The sequence below is a fragment of the Agelaius tricolor genome, unplaced genomic scaffold, assembly GCF_023055355.1.
Source record: "Agelaius tricolor isolate 1412-34295 unplaced genomic scaffold, bAgeTri1.0.p SCAF_7, whole genome shotgun sequence".
Taxonomy (NCBI): domain Eukaryota; kingdom Metazoa; phylum Chordata; class Aves; order Passeriformes; family Icteridae; genus Agelaius; species Agelaius tricolor.
The window spans coordinates 19,231,695-19,238,568 of record NW_027269267.1 but is presented as its reverse complement, the minus strand read 5'-3'; positions in this window follow the sequence as shown (position 1 = coordinate 19,238,568).

Here is a 6,874-nt window from a genome sequence, read left to right as displayed (position 1 = left end):
TCTTAGGCTTACAGCTTCTGAGTCTACCACTTCTGTCTGAGTGGGGAAACTGGGGAAAGAAAATTCTGTTGAGACTGATGTCAGGGGCTTGGGTCTGGTACAGGAACTCTCCCATTGTTGCTCAGTTAAAAAGATCACAAATCTGAAGAGACTTGGAAGTATGTGTGTGGACTGAAATTGAGAGGTATGAGTTCAGAAGATCTTGTAGGCTGTATAAGATAAAGGGATTCCTTGTGCATGGGTACAAGAAGAAGGAGAGGCCAGTAGATGGGCAGAGGGAAAGGCGCAAGGCAGATGGAGAAATTCAGTTAAACCAAAGAGACAAAGAACTAGATATATTCCAGATCCCATCTGACCCAAACCATTCTATGATTCTGTAATCTCAGCTGTCTCTGGCAGTTCCTTGCCTAGGTCTTCTGTCTTGTCCTTTCTTTAAATAGTTCCTTTTTGATTTAGTTTAGTAGGCATGCAGACAGACAAGAACACAAAAACAAACAAGAAAACTAATGCTCATATAATATTACAGACAATAAGGATTTTTTTCCCCTCCAAATTATCATAGTGGTGTTATTGATTTACAACAGAAGCAAGAGAAAGATCAGGGCCTGTTTAGAAGAGTGGATGTTTGGATTTTATTTTAACATTGGAAGGAGCATCTGGGGAACTAAAGGCTTGTCAGCCTGACATCGGTGCCAGTGAAGATCATGGAGCTGATCGTCTTGAATGCCATCACGCAAGAAGTACAGGAAAACCAGGGCATGAGGTCCATCTGGCATGGGTTTATGAAAGGCAGGTCTTCCTTGACCAACCTGTTCTCCTTCTGTGACAAAATGACCTGCTTAGGATGAGGGAAAGGCTGTGGACGTTGTCTATCTAGAGTTCAGTAAATCCTTTTACACAATTCTCCATAGCATTGTTTGGCCAGGAGAAAAGGCAGCTCAGGGAGACCTTATCACTCTCTACCACCACCTGAAAGGAGGCTACTCAGTGAGAGTCAGTCTTTTCTCTCATGTAGAAAGTGACAGGATGAAAGGAAATGGACTGGAGTTGCATCAGAGGAGGTTTACATTAGATATTAGGAAAAATAACATCATGGAAAAGGTTGTCAAGCAATGGAACAGACTGCCCAGGGAAGTGGTGAAGTCACCATCCTCACAATTGTTTAAAAAACACATGGATATGGCACTTGATATGTTTTAATATTGAACATGGCCATGGTGCTAGGTTGATGATTAGACTTGATAATCTTACAGTCTTTCCAACCTTAATTATTTTATGATGCTGTGATTTCTTATGGTTGTGTTTGTAAACCAATGATTTGAAGTTCAACTACTTTGTGTTCCTTGTGACTGAGACAGTCACCAATCACCACATTGTCCATGAATCCCTCTCTGCTTCCAAACAACAAATCTAGGTGGGCACGTTCCCTAGTTGGCTCCTTACTATCTCCACCAAGAAATCATCTTCAACCTGCTTCAAGACTGCTTGTGTCCATTGTATAGTGTTTTTAATTCAGGTCTAGGAAGTTAAGGTCACCTATAAGGACAAGGATAGCTGACCTAAAGATATTTTCTTAATTCTTTTTGGAGTAATTCCTTAGTGTCATGGTTCCAGATGGGTGGTTGATAGCATACTCCCACAACAATACACATCTTCATCGTTCCCAGAGACTCTCAACACATCATCACCAACCCCTCCCTAAGATAAAGAGCCATTCCCTGACTTCCCTGCACTGCCTGTCCTTCCTGACGAGCCTATAACTATGTTTTAACACAATAACACAATGAATCAACAGTATTGCTTTATTTGGTAAAGAAATTTCTCAAAAGCAAGATCATTTAACTCACATTACTTTGCAGTTAATCTGTTAATAATCCCGAAGTCTGGGGCCACATAATTATACCAAAGTTTACACCTGAGCACTACACTAAAGGCATTTAATGCCCTGTATCAGTTCAGTTGCTTTGTATATCAGATCTTTGTTTCAAATAAAGTGCTGAATTTTTTGCCTTCCCTGTGCACAAGTATTGTAAATAAAGCTTCAAAATTACTTGTGCCCAGAGGTTGCTTGAGCTTCTGTTCTTTTGAGACTCTTCTTATGCAGATTGTGGCCTGCACAAGTCAAATAGAGAAACATTAAAACAAGTCAAATAGAACATTGACTGTCATACAAACCTTGTTCATAAATCATGCTGCAGCTGTCTTGAACATAAGGATGAACTGTTAATCACACCAGACTGCTAAACATCTTCATAATAGATTACCCTTCTCTTGTTTTTTATGGTCTGACAGTAGGGACACAATGTTTAAATTTCCTTGGGAATCTGAGTTGCATTTCATGAGCAGTGGAAATTTGTATTTCTCAGATTGTTGGAAGCAAACCCACTCAACTATATTTGATGAGATGGAGGAAAGAGCAGAACTAAGCAGAATTGCAGAACTAATCTTACTGTATGTGTGCCCAAAATGCTTCTGAGGAGTTACAGGTGACTTCCAACAGCTCTGTGAGAACTGCCTCCGTTTTGATGGAATTTAAAGCCATGAGAACAGAAAATGTTGAGGGGTTTGGTGTTTAATTCTCTATGCTCCCTGGTCCATGCCTGGATTCTGGTCTGAAGATCTGTCAATTCAGCCTGGTGGGAAACGTTCCTCTCTCTGCGGCATTCTTTTGAGATAACTGAAAATATACTCCATTGCATAGCCAAAATTGGAGGATTTAGCTCATTTAGTCTGTAAGCCTTACTTTTAATCATTCCACTGCCCTGGTGCAAGTACACATTTTTGGCTTTCTTGGTAAGAGTATTTGATGTTTGCAGCTTTGCTGGAAGCTCTTGTCATAGACTCCAGGGGTTTTAAATGTCAAACACTCAGAGGCTGTTTCTGAGGCAGTGACTATGGGGAGTGAAACCTGGGCGTGTTTCACTGTACAAGTCTCTCTCTCAGTCATTTGTCAGGTGTCTGCTGTCAGTGCTGGTGCTCTGTGGTCTCTGAGTGGCAGCTGAGCGTGTCTGGCAGCCAAGGCCCACCTATCCACATCCAGGCTAGGGGGAGGATCGGGAGGGCAGCTTCAGAGCAGCTCTTTGTTGCAGATAAAGCTCCTGGGCAGAGATAAAGCCAGGCTAATAAGTTAAGGGAAAAAGAAAAAGGCAAATGATGCAAAAGTGATCACTCACTACCTCCTGGCAGCAGACCAGTGCCCAGCTAGGCTCTGAGTGATGCCTGCTTTAGCTAAATCCACATCATGCCACCCCTCCCCAGTTTTATTGCTGCCCATAGAACCTTAATAGCATGAGTTATGCCTTTAGTCAGCTGAGCTCCGTAATTGTGGCTGTGCCCCCTCCCAGACTCTGGCTCACCCACAGCCTGCTCACCAGTGTGAGGAGTGGAGAAGGCCTTGAGGCTCTGCAAATTCCCCACATGCTGGTGTGTAACCCACACTGCTTTGGTCACCAATCTGTACCAGGGTACCACAGGGCTGCTATGGAGAAAACAGGCCCCATCTCAGCCAGACCCAGTATGGTTGTTGTGACAAATGAGATGTGATTGTGGATACTCATGGCTGTCTTTTACAGGCCTTTGTTGAGCTATACTTGTAAGAAAATGTAAAAGAAGGCAAAGAATAAAAGAAATTGTACAGAATAGGCAAATCATAGAGACTTGCTGAATTCCCTGCTCAGATTAGGTGTTGTGCCCCCATGCATGTGCATACACATAGATATCTGCTCTTATTAGCAAGATTCATAGTGGATGGCTTTCATCCAACACTACAGGAAGAGCTAGTCTTTGGCAAAATTATGATGGTGCTGTATTTTAGTTACAATTAAAGAATTTTTGATAAGATGTTGTGATTATATAGCACATCAATTATTATTATTAAAATGCCACAGGATTTCTACAAAACAACTTTTGTAAGTTGTCAGTAGTGTAATACAGAATTTATTTTATTGACTTGAACCCTGTGCAGAGCAAGTCAAATCTTAGTCCATCCTTTGCTCTATCAATATAGCAATTATAATTAGACTCTCAAAACATATAAAAGAATAAGTAACTCCCTCCCATCCTCAGAGGGTCCAAACAATGGTGGAGGCATCCCTGCTGCTGGAGGTTGATGGGTTTCACTGTCTGTCCAGCAGCAGCTCTGGGTCAGGTCCCCCCCTTATGCCTCATACCTGGTTGGATCTCTAGACTGTGGGCTTCTGCACTTCACCTCCCTCTTCCATGGGGGCCTGGTGGCCAGGGGCCTGGGACCCTCCAGGACAGTAAGGAGGGGAGCAGTCACCTGATGCCCAGGAACCTTGAGGATGGGAGGGAGAAAAAAAAATGGTTTGTCCACGTTTTCTTCTGGGTTCACAGAACCTTCAGGGCCTGAGAATGAGGTGAAGGGTAATGAAGATGTGATTCACTCAGTGACAGGTGATGGCTGCTTGCCTCATGAACTGGCATTAACTAAATCCATGAGCAGGGGCTGAAGCAGGGTGTACTGGTGGCAGTGGCACACATCAACACTTCACTTCTAAAGTGACTTTTCAGGGAAGGCAAGAGTGAGGCATATGCCACTGCCACTCAGCTCTGAGGAGACCCCTGGTCCCAACAAGGCTTGCAGGGGTAGGGTTCAGAGAACAGTGGTGTGAAAGCAAAGGGAAATCTGCCTCCAGGACAGGCTCCAGAGCAAGCAGGAAGGAAGGTCACAAGGCTGGGAGGGGAATCCTGCACCACGGTAAATGGCATGGCTCTGGACTTGGTTAAACAAGTAAAATGTTTGTGCTATGGTGTATCTGCAACTATATGGATAACACGCAATATATACATGATACAAAATACATTCCTATTGCATATAGTTATTTTTCATTTATAAATATACATACATAGAGGGAGACAAGAAATCAATCCATTTCAAGTGCAGTTCATGACATTAAAATCAAAATAATCTCTATTGAATAGTATCCCTCACAGATAGAAATGGTTGTTAAAAAGGCAGTATTAAGGTCTAAAATAAATGAAAAAATTATGTCCTACGGTCTTTAAAACTCCATAAATTGGCATGCATGCATGTCTAATATGAGCTGTGTTACAGTAGCTTGCCTGCCATAATCTTAAGCCTTTCTTTCATATGGAGCTGCTCTCCTGCTATGTGATTTGTTTGGGTCCAGCAGCGTCTGAGTTCCACGTTGTCCTGCAGGGGCTGCTCCAGTGCTCCCTCAGTGCTCTTGCCTGAAGATGACTTCATAAACCATGGCAGGATTACCTACATGAAATATGAAAAAAGGCTAGCAATGCCATCAGTAAGAAGCAGGATTTGAGGATATCCCACTTACAGGTGCCAAACTTCTTCTGAACCTGCCAGTTTTATGATTTGCCACCACTTTCTCCATTGCCATGCACCATCACTTCTAGCAGTACTGCCTTGGCACTTCTCCTCATCATCCCTCAGAGAAAAGAAGAAATGATGTCTGTGGCTACTCTTGTCTTACCTGCCCTTGAGGAAGGGGCAAGTAGAAGGGACACAGTTGCAGTGCTGACCCTGGAGACCTTGGAAAATAGCTCCATCTTATTTCAGCTATTCCAGGATGCCTTCTGTCTCCCTTGAAGGTAACTCAGTTTCAAAAACGAGTGCTGGGCGCCTTTCTTCGAGCAAACAATTTTAACCTGTTGTAAACCAAACAGTCACTCCTGGTACTGAGGTAGCCTAGGGCAGCCTGAGCTTTCAGAAAAGGCAGTGTCTGTTTCTGTGGTATTAGTGGCTCCCTCAGCCATATCTCAGCAACCTGAGCTTGGGTAGGCTCTTAATGCAGATCTGGCAGCGTGTCCTCCCTCATCAGCCTTCCCTGAGTGCTTCCTCTGCCCTTGTTGTAGGACAATCTCCTCACGTGCTGTCTTCTATTTATTTTTTGGTTATTTTTAGTGCTTGCAAACTACATTTTTGCAACGCCTATCTGCAACTTCAGTTTGAAAATTCAACTTATGTACTTCAAAAACTGAGCAAGATAACTGGCTTTCTTGAACAATTTTGTGGGCAAATTATGCCATGTAATGCTGCACTGTATTAATCATGAATAGATGGAGTTGTAGCCTTATTCTTGAAATCAGGGTCAGCACTTTGGAGAAAAGACATTGCAGCAAGACCTTAAGACTCTGAGTAAACTTATTAAGATTTAAAATAAACACAGTGGAATCTTGATTTTGACAATTGACATAAAGCAACCTCCTGTAGACAAAGGGAAAAAAAAAGGATATATGAGTTCACCAAACTGATTACAAGCCAACTGTCAACCAAATGTATAGATGTTCGATTAAGACAATTAAGGACTCCTGCTTTATTTTAAATTATTTTCCTCACTCACAACACTACTCTTCCCAGTAGATCCTCCCCTAACATGAGATGTAGTAGGAAGCACTTTTCTGCTTTCAGTTTCTTCGTGTTTCAGAGGAGGCAAGAGATTTTGTGCAACTTCTGAGGGAAACTGAACTTTTAAAATCAGTAAACCGGTAACTCCCTGTGCCTCTAAAACTCAAGTTATATTTCTGAAAACTCCCCTCCATTTACCCTGCCTCAGTCTCTGAAGTGAATTATTGCTGTATTTTGCTTCCCACATTTCATAGGTAAAAACTAAATAAAGATAAGGAGGGCATTTTACTAGCACTCAGCTAAAGTTGCAGTTTCATTTTACATAGAATTGAAACTCCTTGAGCTCTTAGTTGGTTGACAACAAGTTCCTAATATTAAAACAAACAAAAAAAAGATCAACCTGAGAGCAAAAGAAACTGCTAAGTGTTGGTACAGCTATTAAAATTTCCACAGTTTGTAGTCATAGATTGTGAGGGAGCACCTGTCAAAAATTATAAGGTTGGGTGACTGGATGTTATGTTTTAGAAA